Source organism: Somniosus microcephalus, chromosome 31, assembly GCF_052327205.1.
Source record: "Somniosus microcephalus isolate GS21.2 chromosome 31, FLI_Smic_1.0, whole genome shotgun sequence".
In the NCBI taxonomy this organism is placed as follows: Eukaryota; Metazoa; Chordata; class Chondrichthyes; order Squaliformes; family Somniosidae; genus Somniosus; species Somniosus microcephalus.
Genome location: NC_141017.1, coordinates 934,815 through 955,193, shown reverse-complemented (window position 1 = coordinate 955,193; position 20,379 = coordinate 934,815). Strand labels below are relative to the sequence as shown.

Here is a 20,379-nt window from a genome sequence, read left to right as displayed (position 1 = left end):
CGTTGGTCGGTAAGGAGGGTAAATCGTTTGCCTGCCAGGTAGTGCCTCCAGCGTCGTACCGCCTCCACAATCGCCTGGGCCTCCTTCTCGACCGACGAGTGTCGGATCTCAGGGCCCTGTAGGGTCCTTGAGAAGAAGGCCACCGGTCTCCCCTCCTGGTTAAGGGTGGCGGCTAGGGCGAAGTCGGATGCATCGCTCTCGACTTGGAAGGGGATGGACTCATCCACTGCGTGCATAGTGGCCTTGGCAATGTCTCCCTTAATGAGGGAGAAGGCTGCGCACGCTTCCTCCGTAAGGGGGAAGGATGTGGACTTCATGAGGGGTCTGGCTTTGTCCGCATAATTGGGCACCCATTGGGCATAGTAGGCGAAGAGCCCCAGGGTTCTCTTAAGTGCCTTAGGGCAGTGGGGGAGGGGTAGCTCCATGAGGGGGCGCATTCTTTCGGGGTCGGGGCCGATGAGTCCGTTCTCTACTACACAGCCAAGGATGGCAAGGCGCGAGGTGTTAAACACACATTTCTTCTTATTGTAGGTGAGGTTCAGCCGTTGGGCTGTACGGAGGAATTTCTCCAGATTCACGTCGTGGTCCTGCCGGTCGCGGCCGCAGATGGTGACGTTATCTAGGTAGGGGAATGTGGCCTGCAGTCCGTTCTGGTCAACCATCCGGTCCATCTCCCTTTGGAAGACCGAGACCCCGTTGGTGACACCGAAGGGGACCCTAAGGAAGTGGTATAGGCGCCCATTCGCCTCGAAGGCGGTGTACTGGCGGTCCTCGGGGTGGATAGGGAGTTGGTGGTAGGCCGACTTAAGGTCGATGGTCGAGAATATGCGGTATTGTGCAATCTGATTGACCATGTCAGATATGCGGGGAAGGGGGTATGCGTCCAGCTGGGTGTATCTGTTTATGGTCTGGCTGTAGTCGATGACCAGGCGATTTTTATCGCCGGTCTTAACGACCACGACCTGGGCACGCCAGGGGCTGTTGCTCCCCTCGATGATGCCCTCCTTCAGGAGACGCTGCACCTCAGAGCAAATGAAAGCTCTGTCCCCAGCGCTGTACCGCCTGCTCTTGGTAGCGACGGGTTTGTAGTCGGGGGTGAGTTTAGCGAACAGGGAAGGTGGCGGCACCTTGAGGGTGGATAGGCTGCAGGTGTTACGCGGTGGGCGGTTTAACCTTCGCTGGTTGTCGACTGTGAGTGGGGGGAGGGGTCCACCGTATGCTAGGGTTACACTTTGGAGGTGGGATTGGAAGTCCAGCCCTAGTAGGACGGCAGCGCAGAGCTGGGGGAGGACGAGGAGTTTAAAGTTTTTATACTCTGTACCCTTAACCGACAAGGTCACAGCACAGTAGCCGCTAATGTCCGTGGCGTGGGACCTCGATGCCATCGAGATTCGGTTGCGCGTTGGCAGGACAGGGAGGGAGTAGTGGCTCACCGTGTCTGGGTGGATGAAGCTCTCCGTGCTTCCGCTGTCGAACAGGCAGGTCGTGGCGTGGCCGTTTACTTTGATGTCCATCATCGACTTGGACAGGTGGTGTGGGCGGGCTTGATCCAGAGTGACGGAGGCTAGCGTGTAGGTAAGCGAGTCGTTGTCGTCTGCGGGCGAGGCGGTCGTCGGGTCCGGGGGCCCGGTGGCAGTCGGGCGTGGTGGGTAAAATGGCGTCTCCCACGAGGTAGGACAAAATGGCGGAGAAGATGGCTGCCCCCATAACTCACATGAGGCACTATTGGGGTCGGTTGCCTTGATCAAAGATGGCCGCCCCCATGACTCACGTGTGGGGATACTGGCCTCAGTTGCCGTGAAAGAAGATGGCCGCCCCCACAGTTCGCATGAGGCACTTCTGGCCTCTGAAGATCCGCTCCTGCAGGCCTTAGAGAAATGGCCTTTCTTCCTGCAGGTTGTGCAGGTAGAGTTCCTGGCTGGGCAGCGCGACCTCGGGTGCTTCTCCTGGCCGCAAAAGAAGCAGCCGGCGGCCCGATCGCGGGTGCCCGATGTCGGAGCCGGTACCGGGGGTGGCGGGCCCGGTCGGGTCCGGGACGCCGACGCTGAGGTAGGTCCCGGGGGCGGCGCTGCGAAGGGTATTGCGGTAGGGGTCGGGCCCGAGTCCCAGGGTCGCGAGCAGTACCTGGAAAACGCCTCCTGGTCCTGATGGGCCACCTCCAGGGAGAGAGCGAGGGCTTCAGCTTTGTCCAGGTCGAGGTCTTTAGCTTCAAGCAGTCTTTGCCGTGAGTAGTCGGACCGTAGGCCTTTCACAAAGGCATCGCGGATATTATCTTCCGTATTTTCAACAGCCGTCACCGCTTTAAAGTCACAGTTCCTGCCGAGTGCTCTTAGCGCCCGTAAAAATTCAGCTACAGACTCTCCTGGCTGTTGCGGGCGGGATCTTAGGAGGTGCCTGGTGTACATGTAATTTACCGGGCTGCGGTACTGCTGTTTCAGTAGGTTGATAGCGGCCTCGTACGTAGTCGTGTCCTGTATGAGTGCGTATACTCTCGGGCTCGCTTGGGTGTTCAGAAGTCTTAGTTTGGATCTCTGCGGGGCGCCGGATTCTTCCAGGTAGGATTCGAAGCAGTCCAGCCAGTGTTTGAAGTTGAGGGCTGCGTTTGCTGCCTGTGGGTTTAGATCCAGGTACGGTGGTTTGAGGGCTTGCAGCCAAGCCGGCTGGTGTGGCTGTGCTTCTGGGAGGGCTTCTGGCTGGCCAGTAGTAGACATCTTTAAAATTTAGTCAATAAAATTGATATACCTATCAATTCGTCCAATAAAAGGCGACGAGTTAGGAACGTAACTAAAGGTTTTTATTGACTAAATAACAGAGCCCACCCTCGTGGGTGATCGGGTCCAACAAGGAGGAATACCAGCCAGTCGACTACCTTTATACCTGGGCAGGTAGGTGGAGCCATGGGCGGAGTCGGAGGTGGTCAGCCCAGGTATAACAGCGCGACAAGAGGCGACCTCGTATCGTGATACAACGGTGATAACAATACAACAGTGATAACTATAGTGTAACGATAAAGTGGTTTACCACACAGAGAAAAGCTCCGTCTACACTGTCCCATCAAACACTCCCAGGGCAGGTACAGCACAGGTTAGATACAGAGTAAAGAACCCTCTACACTGTCCCATCAAACACTCCCAGGGCAGGTACAGTGCGGGTTAGAGACAGCGTAAAGATCCCTCTACACTGTCCCATCAAATATTTCCAGGGCAGGTACAGCATGGGTTACAAACAGAGTAAAGCTGCGTCTACACTGTCCCATCAAACACTCCCAGGGCAGGTACAGCACGGGTTAGATACAGAGTAAAGATCCCTCTACACTGTCCCATCAAACACTCCCATGGCAGGTACAGCATGGGTTAGATACCGAGTAAAGCTCCCTCTACACTGTCCCATCAAACACTCCCAGGGCAGGTACAGCACGGGTTAGATACAGAGTAAAGCTCCCTCTACACTGTCCCATCAAACACTCCCAGGGCACGTACAGCACGGGGTTAGATACAGAGTAAAGCTCCCTCGACACTGTCCCATCAAACACTCCCAGGGCACGTACAGCACGGGTTGGATACACAGCCAAGCTCCCTCGACACTGTCCCATCAAACACTCCCAGGGCAGGTACAGCACGGGTTAGATACAGAGCCAAGCTCCCTCTACACTGTCCCATCAAACACTCCCAGGGCACGTACAGCACAAGTTCGATAAAGAGTAAAGCTCCCTCTACACTGTCCCATCAAACACTCCCAGGGCACGTACAGCACAAGTTCGATAAAGAGTAAAGCTCCCTCTACACTGTCCCATCAAACACTCCCGGGGCAGGTACAGCACGGGTTAGATACAGAGTAAATCTCCCTCTACACTGTCCCATCAAACACTCCCAGGGCAGGTACAGCATGGGTTAGATACGGAGTAAAGCTACCTCTACACTGTCCCATCAAACACTCCCTGGGCAGGTACAGCACGGGTTAGATACAGAGTGAAGCTCCCTCTACACTGTCCCATCAAACACTCCCAGGGCAGGTACAGCACGGGTTAGATACAGAGTAAAGCTCCCTCTACACTGTCCCATCAAACACTCCCAGGGCACGTACAGCACGGGTTAGATACAGAGTAAAGCTCCCTCTACACTGTCCCATCAAACACTCACAGGGCAGGTACAGCACGGGTTAGATACAGAGTAAAGCTCCCTCTACACTGTCCCATCAAACACTCCCATGGCAGGTACAGCACGGGTTAGATACCGAGTAAAGCTCCCTCTACACTGTCCCATCAAACACTCCCAGGGCAGGTACAGCACGGGTTAGATACAGAGTAAAGCTCCCTCTACACTGTCCCATCAAACACTCCCAGGGCAGGTACAGCACGGGTTAGATACAGAGTAAAGCTCCCTCTACACTGTCCCATCAAACACTCCCAGGGCAGGTACAGCACGGGTTAGATACAGAGTTTTAGCTCCCTCTACACTGTCCCATCAAACACTCTCAGGACAGGTACAGCATGGGTTAGATACAGAGTAAAGCTCCCTCTACACTGTCCCATCAAACACTCCCAGGGCACGTACAGCACGGGTTAGATACAGAGTAAAGCTCCCTCGACACTGTCCCATCAAACACTCCCAGGGCAGGTACAGCACGGGTTAGATACAGAGTAAAGCTCCCTCTACACTGTCCCATCAAACACTCCCAGGGCAGGTATAGCACAGGGTTAGATACAGAGTAAAGCTCCCTCTACACTGTCCCATCAAACACTCCCAGGACAGGTACAGCACGGGTTAGATACAGAGTAAAGCTCCCTCTACACTGCCCCATCAGACACTCCCAGGGCACGTACAGCACAAGTTCGATAAAAAGTAAAGCTCCCTCTACACTGTCCCATCAAACACTCCCAGGGCAGGTACAGCACGGGTTAGATACAGAGTAAAGCTCCCTCTACACTGTCCCATCAAACACTCCCAGGGCAGGTACAGCACGGGTTAGATACAGAGTAAACTCCCTCGACACTGTCCCATCAAACACTCCCAGGGCACGTACAGCACCAGTTCGATAAAGAGTAAAGCTCCCTCGACACTGTCCCATCAAACACTCCCACGGCAGGTACAGCATGGGTTAGATACAGAGTAAAGCTCCCTCTACACTGTCCTATCAAACACTCCCAGGGCAGCTACAGCATGGGTTAGATACAGAGTAAAGGTCCCTCTACACTGTCCCATCAAACACTCCCAGGGCAGGTACAGCACGGGTTAGATACAGAGTAAAGCTCCCTCGACACTGTCCCATCAAACACTCCCGGGGCAGGTACAGCACGGGTTAGATACAGAGCCACGCTCCCTCTACACTGTCCCATCAAACACTCCCGGGGCAGGTACAGCACGGGTTAGATACAGAGCCAAGCTCCCTCTACACTGTCCCATCAAACACTCCCAGGGCACGTACAGCACAAGTTCGATAAAGAGTAAAGCTCCCTCTACACTGTCCCATCAAACACTCCCGGGGCAGGTACAGCACGGGTTAGATACAGAGTAAAGTTCCCTCGACACTGTCCCATCAAACACTCCCAGGGCAGGTACAGCACGGGTTAGATACAGATTAAAGCTCCCTCTGCACAGTCCCATCAAACACTCCCAGGGCAGGTACAGCACAGGTTAGATACAGAGTAAAGCTCCGTCTACACTGTCCCATCAAAAACTCCCAGGGCAGGTACAGCACAGGTTAGATACAGAGTAAAGAACCCTCTACACTGTCCCATCAAATACTCCCAGGGCAGGTACAGCACGGGTTAGATACAGAGTAAAGATCCCTCTACACTGTCCCATCAAATACTCCCAGGGCAGGTACAGCATGGGTTAGACACAGAGTAAAGCTGCCTCTACACTGTCCCATCAAACACTCCCAGGGCAGATACAGCATGGGTTAGATACAGAGTAAAGATCCCTCTACACTGTCCCATCAAATACTCCCAGGGCAGATACACCATGGGTTAGATACAGAGTAACGATCCCTCTACTCTGTCCCATCAAACACTCCTAGGGCAGATACAACGTGGGTTAGATAGAGAATAAAGCTCCCTCTACACTGTCCCATCAAACAATCCCAGGGCAGGTACAGCACAGGTTAGATACAGAGTAAAGCTCCCTCTGCACTGTCCCATCAAACATTCCCAGGGCAGGTACAGCACGGGTTAGATACAGAGTAAAGCTCCCTCTAAACTGTCCCATCAAACACTCCCAGGGCAGGTACAGCACGGGTTAGATACAGAGTAAAGCTCCCTGTACACTGTCCCGTCAAACACTCCTTCGACAGGTAAAGCATGGTTTAATTAAGCAGTAATCTACCTTTACACTGCCCGTTAAACTCACCCAGGATTGGTGCAGCATGGGTAACATACAAAGTAAAGCTCCCTCTACACTGTCCCATCAAACACTCCCTGGGCAGGTACAGCACGGGTTAGATACAGAGTGAAGCTCCCTCTACACTGTCCCATCAAACACTCCCAGGGCAGGTACAGCACGGGTTAGATACAGAGTAAAGCTCCCTCTACACTGTCCCATCAAACACTCCCAGGGCACGTACAGCACGGGTTAGATACAGAGTAAAGCTCCCTCTACACTGTCCCATCAAACACTCCCAGGGCAGGTACAGCACGGGTTAGATACAGAGTAAAGCTCCCTCTACACTGTCCCATCAAACACTCCCATGGCAGGTACAGCACGGGTTAGATACCGAATAAAGCTCCCTCTACACTGTCCCATCAAACACTCCCAGGGCAGGTACAGCACGGGTTAGATACAGAGTAAAGCTCCCTCTACACTGTCCCATCAAACACTCCCAGGGCAGGTACAGCACGGGTTAGATACAGAGTAAAGCTCCCTCTACACTGTCCCATCAAACACTCCCAGGGCAGGTACAGCACGGGTTAGATACAGAGTTTTAGCTCCCTCTACACTGTCCCATCAAACACTCTCAGGGCAGGTACAGCATGGGTTAGATACAGAGTAAAGCTCCCTCTACACTGTCCCATCAAACACTCCCAGGGCACGTACAGCACGGGTTAGATACAGAGTAAAGCTCCCTCGACACTGTCCCATCAAACACTCCCAGGGCAGGTACAGCACGGGTTAGATACAGAGTAAAGCTCCCTCTACACTGTCCCATCAAACACTCCCAGGGCAGGTATAGCACAGGGTTAGATACAGAGTAAAGCTCCCTCTACACTGTCCCATCAAACACTCCCAGGACAGGTACAGCACGGGTTAGATACAGAGTAAAGCTCCCTCTACACTGCCCCATCAGACACTCCCAGGGCACGTACAGCACAAGTTCGATAAAAAGTAAAGCTCCCTCTACACTGTCCCATCAAACACTCCCAGGGCAGGTACAGCACGGGTTAGATACAGAGTAAAGCTCCCTCTACACTGTCCCATCAAACACTCCCAGGGCAGGTACAGCACGGGTTAGATACAGAGTAAACTCCCTCGACACTGTCCCATCAAACACTCCCAGGGCACGTACAGCACCAGTTCGGTAAAGAGTAAAGCTCCCTCGACACTGTCCCATCAAACACTCCCACGGCAGGTACAGCACGGGTAAGATACAGAGTAAAGCTCCGTCTACACTGTCCCATCAAAAACTCCCAGGGCAGGTACAGCACAGGTTAGATACAGAGTAAAGAACCCTCTACACTGTCCCATCAAATACTCCCAGGGCAGGTACAGCACGGGTTAGATACAGAGTAAAGATCCCTCTACACTGTCCCATCAAATACTCCCAGGGCAGGTACAGCATGGGTTAGACACAGAGTAAAGCTGCCTCTACACTGTCCCATCAAACACTCCCAGGGCAGATACAGCATGGGTTAGATACAGAGTAAAGATCCCTCTACACTGTCCCATCAAATACTCCCAGGGCAGATACACCATGGGTTAGATACAGAGTAACGATCCCTCTACTCTGTCCCATCAAACACTCCTAGGGCAGATACAACGTGGGTTAGATAGAGAGTAAAGCTCCCTCTACACTGTCCCATCAAACAATCCCAGGGCAGGTACAGCACAGGTTAGATACCGAGTAAAGCTCCCTCTGCACTGTCCCATCAAACATTCCCAGGGCAGGTACAGCACGGGTTAGATACAGAGTAAAGCTCCCTCTAAACTGTCCCATCAAACACTCCCAGGGCAGGTACAGCACGGGTTAGATACAGAGTAAAGCTCCCTGTACACTGTCCCGTCAAACACTCCTTCGACAGGTAAAGCATGGTTTAATTAAGCAGTAATCTACCTTTACACTGCCCGTTAAACTCACCCAGGATTGGTGCAGCATGGGTAACATACAAAGTAAAGCTCCCTCTACACTGTCCCAACAAACACTCCCAGGGCAGGTACAGCATGGGTTAGATACGGAGTAAAGCTACCTCTACACTGTCCCATCAAACACTCCCTGGGCAGGTACAGCATGGGTTAGATACAGAGTGAAGCTCCCTCTACACTATCCCATCAAACACTCCCAGGGCAGGTACAGCACGGGTTAGATACAGAGTAAAGCTCCCTCTACACTGTCCCATCAAACACTCCCAGGGCACGTACAGCACGGGTTAGATACAGAGTAAAGCTCCCTCTACACTGTCCCATCAAACACTCCCCGGGCAGGTACAGCACGGGTTAGATACAGAGTAAAGCTCCCTCTACACTGTCCCATCAAACACTCCCATGGCAGGTACAGCACGGGTTAGATACCGAGTAAAGCTCCCTCTACACTGTCCCATCAAACACTCCCAGGGCAGGTACAGCACGGGTTAGATACAGAGTAAAGCTCCCTCTACACTGTCCCATCAAACACTCCCAGGGCAGGTACACCACGGGTTAGATACAGAGTAAAGCTCCCTCTACACTGTCCCATCAAACACTCCCAGGGCAGGTACAGCACGGGTTAGATACAGAGTTTTAGCTCCCTCTAAACTGTCCCATCAAACACTCTCAGGGCAGGTACAGCATGGGTTAGATACAGAGTAAAGCTCCCTCTACACTGTCCCATCAAACACTCCCAGGGCACGTACAGCACGGGTTAGATACAGAGTAAAGCTCCCTCGACACTGTCCCATCAAACACTCCCAGGGCAGGTACAGCACGGGTTAGATACAGAGTAAAGCTCCCTCTACACTGTCCCATCAAACACTCCCAGGGCAGGTATAGCACAGGGTTAGATACAGAGTAAAGCTCCCTCTACACTCTCCCATCAAACACTCCCAGGACAGGTACAGCACGGGTTAGATACAGAGTAAAGCTTCCTCTACACTGCCCCATCAGACACTCCCAGGGCACGTACAGCACAAGTTCGATAAAAAGTAAAGCTCCCTCTACACTGTCCCATCAAACACTCCCAGGGCTGGTACAGCACGGGTTAGATACAGAGTAAAGCTCCCTCTACACTGTCCCATCAAACACTCCCAGGGCAGGTACAGCACGGGTTAGATACAGAGTAAACTCCCTCGACACTGTCCCATCAAACACTCCCAGGGCACGTACAGCACCAGTTCGATAAAGAGTAAAGCTCCCTCGACACTGTCCCATCAAACACTCCCACGGCAGGTACAGCATGGGTTAGATACAGAGTAAAGCTCCCTCTACACTGTCCTATCAAACACTCCCAGGGCAGCTACAGCATGGGTTAGATACAGAGTAAAGCTCCCTCTACACTGTCCCATCAAACACTCCCAGGGCAGGTACAGCACGGGTTAGATACAGAGTAAAGCTCCCTCGACACTGTCCCATCAAACACTCCCAGGGCAGGTACAGCACGGGTTAGATACAGAGCCACGCTCCCTCTACACTGTCCCATCAAACACTCCCGGGGCAGGTACAGCACGGGTTAGATACAGAGCCAAGCTCCCTCTACACTGTCCCATCAAACACTCCCAGGGCACGTACAGCACAAGTTCGATAAAGAGTAAAGCTCCCTCTACACTGTCCCATCAAACACTCCCGGGGCAGGTACAGCACGGGTTAGATACAGAGTAAAGTTCCCTCGACACTGTCCCATCAAACACTCCCAGGGCAGGTACAGCACGGGTTAGATACAGATTAAAGCTCCCTCTACACAGTCCCATCAAACACTCCCAGGGCAGGTACAGCACAGGTTAGATACAGAGTAAAGCTCCGTCTACACTGTCCCATCAAACACTCCCAGGGCAGGTACAGCACAGGTTAGATACAGAGTAAAGAACCCTCTACACTGTCCCATCAAACACTCCCAGGGCAGGTACAGTGCGGGTTAGATACAGCGTAAAGATTCCTCTACATTGTCCCATCAAATACTTCCAGGGCAGCTACAGCATGGGTTACATACAGAGTAAAGCTGCGTCTACACTGTCCCATCAAACACTCCCAGGGCAGGTACAGCACGGATTAGATACAGAGTAAAGATCCCTCTACACTGTCCCATCAAATACTCCCAGGGCAGGTACAGCACGGGTTAGATACAGAGTAAAGATCCCTCTACACTGTCCCATCAAATACTCCCAGGGCAGGTACAGCATGGGTTAGACACAGAGTAAAGCTGCCTCTACACTGTCCCATCAAACACTCCCAGGGCAGATACAGCATGGGTTAGATACAGAGTAAAGATCCCTCTACACTGTCCCATCAAATACTCCCAGGGCAGATACACCATGGGTTAGATACAGAGTAACGATCCCTCTACTCTGTCCCATCAAACACTCCTAGGGCAGATACAACGTGGGTTAGATAGAGAGTAAAGCTCCCTCTACACTGTCCCATCAAACAATCCCAGGGCAGGTACAGCACAGGTTAGATACAGAGTAAAGCTCCCTCTGCACTGTCCCATCAAACATTCCCAGGGCAGGTACAGCACGGGTTAGATACAGAGTAAAGCTCCCTCTAAACTGTCCCATCAAACACTCCCAGGGCAGGTACAGCACGGGTTAGATACAGAGTAAAGCTCCCTGTACACTGTCCCGTCAAACACTCCTTCGACAGGTAAAGCATGGTTTAATTAAGCAGTAATCTACCTTTACACTGCCCGTTAAACTCACCCAGGATTGGTGCAGCATGGGTAACATACAAAGTAAAGCTCCCTCTACACTGTCCCAACAAACACTCCCAGGGCAGGAACAGCACAGATTAGATAAAGAGTTAAGCTCCCTCTACACTGTCCGACCAAACACTCCCAGGGCAGGTACAACATGGATTAGATATTTACTAGTCCTAGCCCCTTTAGGGCTACCCCGGATCAGGCGTATTTTTCAGACGTTCACTTTTAGCTAAAGTTTGAGGTAGTCGAATCCTAAAGACGCTTAATTAGGTCCAAAGATCCGGGCTATCTGTCCCTAAAGGAAAAGAACAACCCGAGAATGTTACCGTCCTCCAGATAGCGTTTTAATAAGTTCAGCAAGGCTGTAACACCTGGGATATTATGAGGGTCCTGAAATCTCCCTCTGAATTCTGTAGCTCTTCACCAAAGAGTGTACAGAGATTGAGTTTGCGAGTTATTGATACAGAAGACTTATGTGAGACAATTCTAAAAATATATAAAGATTTATTAAAAGAACCAACATGCAATTTACAGTTGGTGAATCAGTCAATTGCAATGTTAACAGTTCTAAAAAGAGAATACAATACTGCCTTATTATTAACAGAGAAGCTTACTTTTAAATCTTAACTTCACTACAGTATTACATTTCTTAAAGGATATCCATCAATATCAAATACCTTTGCTCCCCGAGGTACAAAGAGTTGGAGACTACAGAGCTGCCTCTGAAGCCGAGAATCGCTTTGCCCAATTAAAGCGAGTCTGATATCTCATTTGAAACTTCAATATTTATACCCTTTTTCAGTGGTATTTCCTTTAAGGTTTTCTGCTGATGCAAGTTAATTATCCCTATTCATCTTTCTGCCGACCTCTGCAATTCTTTACTGCTACATCACAGCCTGCCATCATGAAAAAGACCTGTTTATCCCTACTCTTTGTTTTCTGTCTGTTAACCAATTCTCAATCCATGCTAGTATATTACCCCCAATTCCATGTGCCCTAATTTTGGTCACCAACCTCTTGTGTGGGACCTTATCGAAGGCCTTCTGAAAATCCAGATTCAACACATCTACCGGTTCCCCTTTGTCTACTCCACTAGTTACATCCTCAAAGAGCTCCAATAGGTTTGTCAAACAGGATTTCCCTTTCATAAATCCATGTTGACTCTGTCCAATCTTACTACAGGTAGACTACCTTTTATCCGAACTTCCGAAAACCGAAACCCTCTAAAAACCGAAGGTTTTTTCGTTCAGCGTAAGTCGTGCGCACGACATGACCAGAGTGGCGCACAACTTACGCTGAGCAGAAGGTCAGCGTAAGTCGTGCGCACGACCCCGACTCCCGCCGACGACCCCCCGCCGACCCCGACCCCCGCCGACCCCGACTCCCGCGGACCCCCGCCGACCCCGACTCCCGCGGACCCCCCCGCAGACCCCCGCCGACCCCGATTCCCGCCGACCCCCACCGCCGACCCCCCGCCGACCCCCCCCGCGGACCCCCGCCGACCCACCCCCGACAAATTTCCCAGTCTTATAAAATACCTTCCGAAATCCGAAATTTTCCGAAAACCGAAACACAGCTGGTCCCGAGGTTTTCGGATAAAGGATAGTCTACCTGTATTAGTTTCTAAGTGCCCAGTTATTGCATCCTTTATAATAGATTCCAGCATTTTCCCAATTATTGATGTGAGGCTAACAGGTCTGTAGTTCCCCGTTTTCTCTCTCCCTCCTTTCTTAAATAGCGGGGTTACCTTTGCTATCCTCCAATCTGCAGGAACCGTTCCAGAATCAATAGAATTTTGGAAGATGACAACCAATGCGTCCACTATCCCAATATTCAAAACCCTAGGATGTGGGATTTATCGACTTTTAGCCCCCTTAATTTTGCTAGCATTGTTTTTTTACTAATAATAATTTCTTTAAGTTCCTCATTCTCACCACACCCTTGGTTTTCTCGTATTTCTGGGAGGTTTTTTGTATCTTCCTCCCTGAAGACAGAAACAAAGTATTTATTTAATTTCTCTGCCATTTCCTCATTCTCCATTATAAATTCTCCCATCTCTGACTGTAAAGGACCTACATTTACCTTCGCCAGTCTTTTCCTTTTCACATACCTATAGAAGCTTTTACAATCCGTTTTTATATTTTTCGCTAGTTTGTGCTCACATTCCATTTTCCCTTTCTTTATCAATTTCTTGGTTCCCCCTTTTTCTGATTTTGAAAAAGATCCCAATCCTCAGGCTGATCACTTTTTCTGGCAACTTTATAAGCTTCCTCCTTTGACTTAAAACTAGCTTTAATTTCTTTTGTTAGCCATGGTTGGATCACTTTTCCTTTTGGGTTTCTATGCCCTAGAGGAATATAAGTTTGTTGCAAATTATGCATTATTTCCTTGAATATTAGCCATTGTATGTCCACCTTCATACCTTTTAGTGTAGTCTCCCAATCTACCATGGCCAACTTGTCTTAGATAAAAAGACATCATTTTTATGAATGTGTCGTCATTGAACCCACATACAAATCAATACAGACGACTTTTAATAAAAACTGCAAACGTGGAGCTGTAACAGGTTTTAAGCAAATACAGAGGCAGGGAAAGTGGGGGAGTGGAGGAAACGACAAACGGGAATGCCTCTGATAGGATGGAAGGCAGAAGTGACGTGAATCTATCCCATTTAGCACGGTGGTAGTGTTACTCAACATGATGGATTGTGTCCTCCGTGTGAAGGCTTGACTTTGTCTCCACAAGGAGTGTGCGGTGGACCCACCTAGCAATTAGGTCCTGGACAGCTGCATCTGCAACAGCTAGGTTTGTGAAGAGGAATTCAAGTATGATTTTCGCTCGTGATGGTTCTCTTGTCACCAGCCGCTAGCCCAGCCTGGCGTGGTGCTACCGAGCCAAACTACAGGCGATGGACTTTTAAGTCCTCCATCCAGGATACATTCTGTGTCCTGTGGTATTCATAAGGAGGAGTAATGACTCACCAGCTGCTGGGAGGCGGTAGGTGGCAACCAGAAGCTGGTTCCCTTGGTGTTGGAGGAATCTGGGAGGTTGACTGTTAATCATGATTCTGTAATGACATTCTCAGGCTGTTGTTTGACTAGTCTGTGGGACAGCTCTCCCAATTTCGGCACAAGTACCCAGATGTTGCTGAGGAGGACTTTGCAGGGTTGACTGGGATGGGCATACCATTGTCGTGTCCTAATCTGACGCAGAGTTCAATGTTTAATTGTCTGCTCGGTTTTATTTCTCTTAAACTTTTTTGAAGTGGTTTGATACAACTGAGCGCAGATAAAATTGAACTACATTGCAATGGAGCTTGAGTCACAGAGACCAGACCGGGTGAGAGTGAATACAAATCCAATAGCTTCATGGTCACATTACCTATACTAGCTTTTTAATTCCAGATATTTTAATTAATGGAATTTACTTTTAAAGCTGCCGTGGTGTGATTTGAACTCACGTCTGCAGATAATTAGACCAAGCTTCGGGATTACTAATTCAGAAGCTTCACAACTATGCTAACGTAAGCTGTTTCTGTTTCTGTCAACAATGCTGTTTACAATCTTTGACTCTCCTCACTTATATACCCCAGTCCATCTACTTTACAATCCATTGATATATCCCAGTCCATCTATTGTCCCAATCCATTGATATATCCCAGTCTATTGACTTTCCCAATCCATTGATATATCCCAGTCCATTGATTTTCCCAATCCATTGATATATCTGTCCATCTACTTTACAATCCATTGATATATCCCAGTCCATTGATTTTCCCAATCCATTGATATATCCCAGTCCATTGATTTTCCCAATCCATTGATATATCCCAGTCCATCTACTTTCCCAATCCATTGATATATCCCAGTCTATTGTCTTTCCTAATCCATTGATATATCGCAGTCTATTGTCTTTCCCAATCCATTGATATATCCCAGTCCATTGACTTTCCCAATCCATTGATATATCCCAACCCATTGACTTTCCCAAGCTGTGAATTTGCAAAAGGCCTTTGATAAGTTACCACAATGTAGACTCGGGACTAAGGTCAGAGCATGTGCAGTCACGGGACAAGTAGCAGAAGGCAGAGCAAATTGGCTGCAAAAATAAGGCAGAGTGGGGTTAATCTGACTGACAGCAGGCCGAAAGTGATGTTTCACAACGATCGGTGATGGCTACTGCTTTACAACATTTAAACAAATTGTTTGGACTGAGGAATCTGAATTGCGTTTTCAGAATTGCGTTTGACACCAAATTGGGCGGTATAGTTAAGACTGAAAAAGATTGCGACAAAATACAAGATGATAACAAACCTGCAGGTTGGGAGTGTAAATGGCAATTTAATTTAAATATAAAATGCATGAGGTTGTAGGAACGGAGGTTCCTAACGAAAAGACTGAGTTCGACTCGCAATCAAAACAACAAACTTTAATGGAACAAAACAGGTTTTAACTAGAAACTGCTGGAATACATCGAATACAGGTCTGCTCTCTTTGAAGGCTCCACAAGGACTGATCCTCTGGTCCGAAGGCTGACGTCATGACGTCATCACGTTCTTCCTGCCATTGGGGAATCACGTGACGAATGGCATGACATCATCACGTTGAAACCGCGCTGTAAAGGTAACTAGACATAGTGCAGTTAGACAGTGTAATTAAAGGTACGCTGTAACTACATTGCTGTTAAAGGAATTATGTACAACTGCTCTGAGTCCTTTGGTGGCTCCGCCACATGCGCCCCCCCAGAATTGTCTTTAACAGAAAAAGTGAGACGAGGAGGAGGTCTGATCAACTTCGATAACCTGGCAGAGGAAGTTGATGAATGGTGGTCGAGCTGGCAGGCGACTGTAGCTGAGCTGGTGCAGCGGGTGTAGTCGAACTGGCGGGCAGCTGTGGTTGAACCGGCACGGCGGCTGCGGGCGGATGGCCATGTTTCGGTGGCTGAGCGATGATGACTGGGCTATCGAAGTCCAGATGAGCCGGCTTCAAGCGGTCCACCGAAATGTGATCCGGCTTCCCTCCGACGTCGACCGCAAAGGACTTGTCTCCTGGTTCGATGACATGGAAGGGACCAGTGTAAGGTGGCTGAGCGGGTCCCGGTGAGCGTCATGACGGATGAAGATGTACTCGATGCTATTCAGCTCAACTGGCATGTGGGAGCTCTGTAGGTTGTGGTTTGATGTAGGCACCGGGACGAAACACTTGGCCGCTTCCTGGTGGCTGACGAGTTGCTGGGAGGTGGACCATGGCTCCGTGGGAGAAGGGAGGAAATCACCAGGAACTCGGAGTGGCTGGCCGTAAACAAGCTCTGCTGAAGATGATTGCAGGTTGTCCTTGGGCGCCGTGCGAAGACCCAACAGGACCCAAGGGAGCCTGTCCACCCATCCCGCACCTTGAAGACTGGCCCGTAAGGAGGCTTTAAGTGACCTGTGGAATCGTTCGCACAGGCCGTTCGCCTGTGGATGATAGGCGGTGGTGCGATGAAGTTTGGCACCGAGCCCCTGAGCTACAGCGTTCCAAAGCTCCGAGGTAAATTGTGGCCCACGATTGGAGGAGGTGTCTGCCGGCACTCCGAAATGAGCCACCCAACAGGAGATGAAGGCTCTAGCGACGTCCGCTGAAGTGGTGGAAGCCAAAGGATTTGCCTCTGGCTACCTGGTGGTGCGGTCCACCACAGTGAGGAGATGAGTAAAACCACGGGAAGGTGGTAGTGGTCCCACAAGGTCCACATGTACGTGGTCGAAACAATGCTCCGGAACAACGAACGGAGCCACTGGTGCTTTGACATGCCGCTGGACCTTGGCCTTCTGGCAGACCATGCAGGTGTTGGCCCAGTCCCGGACATCCAGGTGCATACCCTTCCAGATGAATTTTGTCGACATTAGACGTTGTGAAGCCCGCATACCAGGGTGCGACAATCCGTGTATTGCATTGAAAACCTTCTGGTGCCACGCGGCTGACACAATAGGTCGGGGAACGCCCATGGAGACATCGCAAAGGAGCGTGGTGCCCACGGCCTGGAAGCTGACGTCAGCCGGTTGGAAACTCGACGGGACGGTTCTGTATGATTGAAGCTCTGGATCCGAAATCAGATCTTCAGCCATGCGAGCGTAGTCAATTCCAAGATGGACCGCCGCACGGGAGAGGCAATCTGCCACCAGGTTGTCTTTACCAGACACATGTTGAATGTCCGTAGTGAATTCCAAAATGAACGTCAGGTGACGTTGCTGACGCGCTGACCACGGTTCGGTGGTCTTTGACATGATGAAAGTCAGCAGCTTGTGGTCAACAAAAGCCGTGAAGGGACGACCTTCTAACAAAAACCTGAAATGGTGGATGGCCAGAAAAAGGGCCAGCAACTCCCGATTGAAGGTGCTGTATTTTCTTTCATTTTTTCTCAGCTGCTGGCTGAAAAACGCCAGCGGTTGCCACGTGCCATTGACCCATTGCTCCTGAACTGCACCTATGGCGTAGTCGGACGCGCCTGTGGTAAGGGCGATGGTGGTGTCTGGAAGAGGGTGTGTCAACATGGTGCTCTTGGTGTTCCCGAATGCCTGGTCCATCTCGGCCATCCAGCCGATTGGGTCTTTGCCGGACTTGCCCTTGAGGGCCTCGTACAAAGGCTGCATAAGCAGAGCCGCCTTGGGGACGAATCGGTGGTAGAAATTCACCATCCCAAGGAACTCTTGGAGGGCCCAGACGGTCTGCGGGTGCGGGAAAGAAGTAACAGCCTCCACCTTCATTGCCAGGGGGACGGTGCCATCCGAGGAGATGCGGTGTCCCAAAAAATTGATGCTTTGCAGGCCAAACTGGCACTTGGCCGGGTTGATGATTAACCCATGCTGGCTAAGGCGTGTGAAAAGAGTACGCAAATGACCGAGGTGCTCTTCTTTGCTAGCACTGGCGATGAGGATGTCATTGAGATAAACGAAAATGAAAGGCAGGTCTCGGAGCACAGAGTCCATTAGTCACTGGAAAGCTTGTGCTGCATTCTTTAGACCGAATGGCATTCGTAGGAACTGAAAAAGCCCGAACGGTGTGATAACAGCGGTTTTTGGAACGTCCTGCGGATGAACGGGCACCTGGTGATGCCCGCGGACGAGGTCAACTTTAGAGAAGGTGGAATTTCCCGCCAAATGGGCTGAAAAATCTTGGATATGTGGGATCAGGTACCGATCAGGTGTAGTGGCATCATTCAGGCATCGGTAGTCGCTGCATGGCCGCCAGCCACCACCAGGTTTTGGCACAATGTGGAGAGGCGAAGACCAGGGACTATTTGATCGTTGAATAATTCCCAGCCACTCCATTGTATCAAACTCCGCCTTCGCAGCCGTGAGCTTGCCAGGTTCCAGCCTTCGAGCCCGTCATGGTGATATGGTGCTCCACACCATGCTTCGTGACCGAGGAAGAGAAAGTGGGCCTGGTCAGCTCCCGGAACTCCCCGAGGAGACGAGTGAATTCATCCGGCGATGGGTACATGCAGGCAACAGACCACGGCACGACAGTGCTGCGGTGGCAGGGGATCGAGTTGGAAGTGGCCGTGTTGATCAACCGGCAGTGCCGGACATCGATGAGGAACCCGTTTACACACATAAAATCCACCCGTAGGATGGCCTGCGAGACCTTGGCTGAGACGAACTCCCAACAGAAGCGCTGACCACCGAAGCACAGTTGGAGCCGCCGCTTCCTGAAGGTACGAATAGCCGCGCCATTAGCTGCCTCGAGGGAAAGGCTGTGGCCCCCAGCTTGGAGATCAAGCCTCGACACAGGCAATATACTGCACTGCGAACCAGTGTCACAAAGAAAACGGTGACCTGATAGGGAGTCTGTGATGTAAAGAAGCTTCCCTGAAGTTCCGATGGCCATCGCAGTCGCGGTGTGCCCTTTAGACCCAGTCCTCCTTCGCGAGAAACACTGCGGGAGCTTTGTTGTTTATTTTTTGGGCGAAAAACTGCAGGGAGGACGGCAGTGTCTGGCTTTCGTGCCAAAACGGGCGTGGTAGGAGCACCAGCCCGCCGCCTGAGGAGCTGGAGTCGCGTCTGTGGGGGCCGCGTGCCTTGTGGCCATGCAGCACTGCTGGGTTACGGTGAATATCTTATCTGCTTCTGCCGCGAGTTCAGCACAGTCTATGATCGCAGAACTGGCTAAGGCAGCTTGCACTGGTTCTGGAAGCTGGCAGAGGAACAACTCCCTAAAAAGGAAGCATTCCGGTTCGGCACCTAAGAGTGTGAGCATTTGGCTCATGAGCTCGGATGGTTGGAGTCCCCGAGGCCGGGCATAGCGAGAAGTCTGCGAGCGCGCTCCGACTTCGAGAGGCCGAAGACCTGCAGCAACCGCGCCTTTAAAGTATCGTACTTGCCATCATCCGGTGGGCTACCGAGGAGGCTGACGATCCGCGAGGCTGTGGTGCTGTCGAGGGCGGAGACCACGTAGTAGTAACGGGTTGAATCTGCGACGCTGTTCCGGATGGCAAATTGAGCTTCAGCCTGGATAAACCACGCGGCTGATTGTGGCAGTTTCAGGGTCACGGCGTTCGTGTCCATGATGAATATCTTCCACGAAAACTGTTTGTAGAAATCGGGGTCACCAATGTAGGAACGGAGGTTCCTAACGAAAAGACTGAGTTCAACTCAGGCAATCAAAACAACGAACTTTAATGGAACAAAACAGGTTTTAACTAGAAACTGCTGGAATACATCGAATACAGGTCTGCTCTCTTTGAAGGCTCCACGAGGACTCCCCTCTGGTCTGAAGGCTGACGTCATGACGTCATCACGTTCTTCCCGCCATTGGGGGATCACGTGACGGACGGCATGACGTCATCACATTGAAACCGCGCTGTAAAGGTAACTAGACATAGTGCAGTTAGACAGTGTAATTAAAGGTACAGACACAGGCTGTAACTACATTGCTGTTAAAGGAATTATGTACAACCGCTCGGAGTCCTTTGGTGGCTCCGCCACAAGGCGTTGTATTTTGGTAGGAGGAAAGGCGGCTACACACTCTGACAAAATGTTATATTAAGCTTGTATAGAGCATTAATCAGACCACAGTTTGGTCTCCATATTACAATGGATATAGCGGCACTGGATAAGGGAAAAAATATTCACTGGGATGATAGCGGACATGTAAGGTTACACCTATCTGGAAAGACCGGGCAGGCAGGGGCTATATTCTCAAGAAAAGAGAAAGCTGATGCGTGATTTAATAGAGGTGTTTAAAAATTATCAAGGGGAAGAGGTAGAGAAAATGTTTCCGATTGTGGGGCTCTCCAAATATAGGGGTGATACGTACAAGATCGCCACTAATAAATCCAACAGGAAATCAGGGTTCACTTCTTGACCTG

The 20,379-nt window shown here is 50.7% G+C and overlaps 1 protein-coding gene and 1 pseudogene across 4 annotated transcripts in view; both read left to right on the top strand.

Moving 5' to 3' along the window:
• LOC147097527 (NACHT, LRR and PYD domains-containing protein 3-like) overlaps window positions 1-20,379 on the top strand; it is an 816,941-nt gene that overhangs the window by 424,349 nt on the left and 372,213 nt on the right. The window lies entirely within an intron of this gene.
• On the top strand, window positions 3,998-5,287 carry LOC147097529 (uncharacterized; annotated as a pseudogene).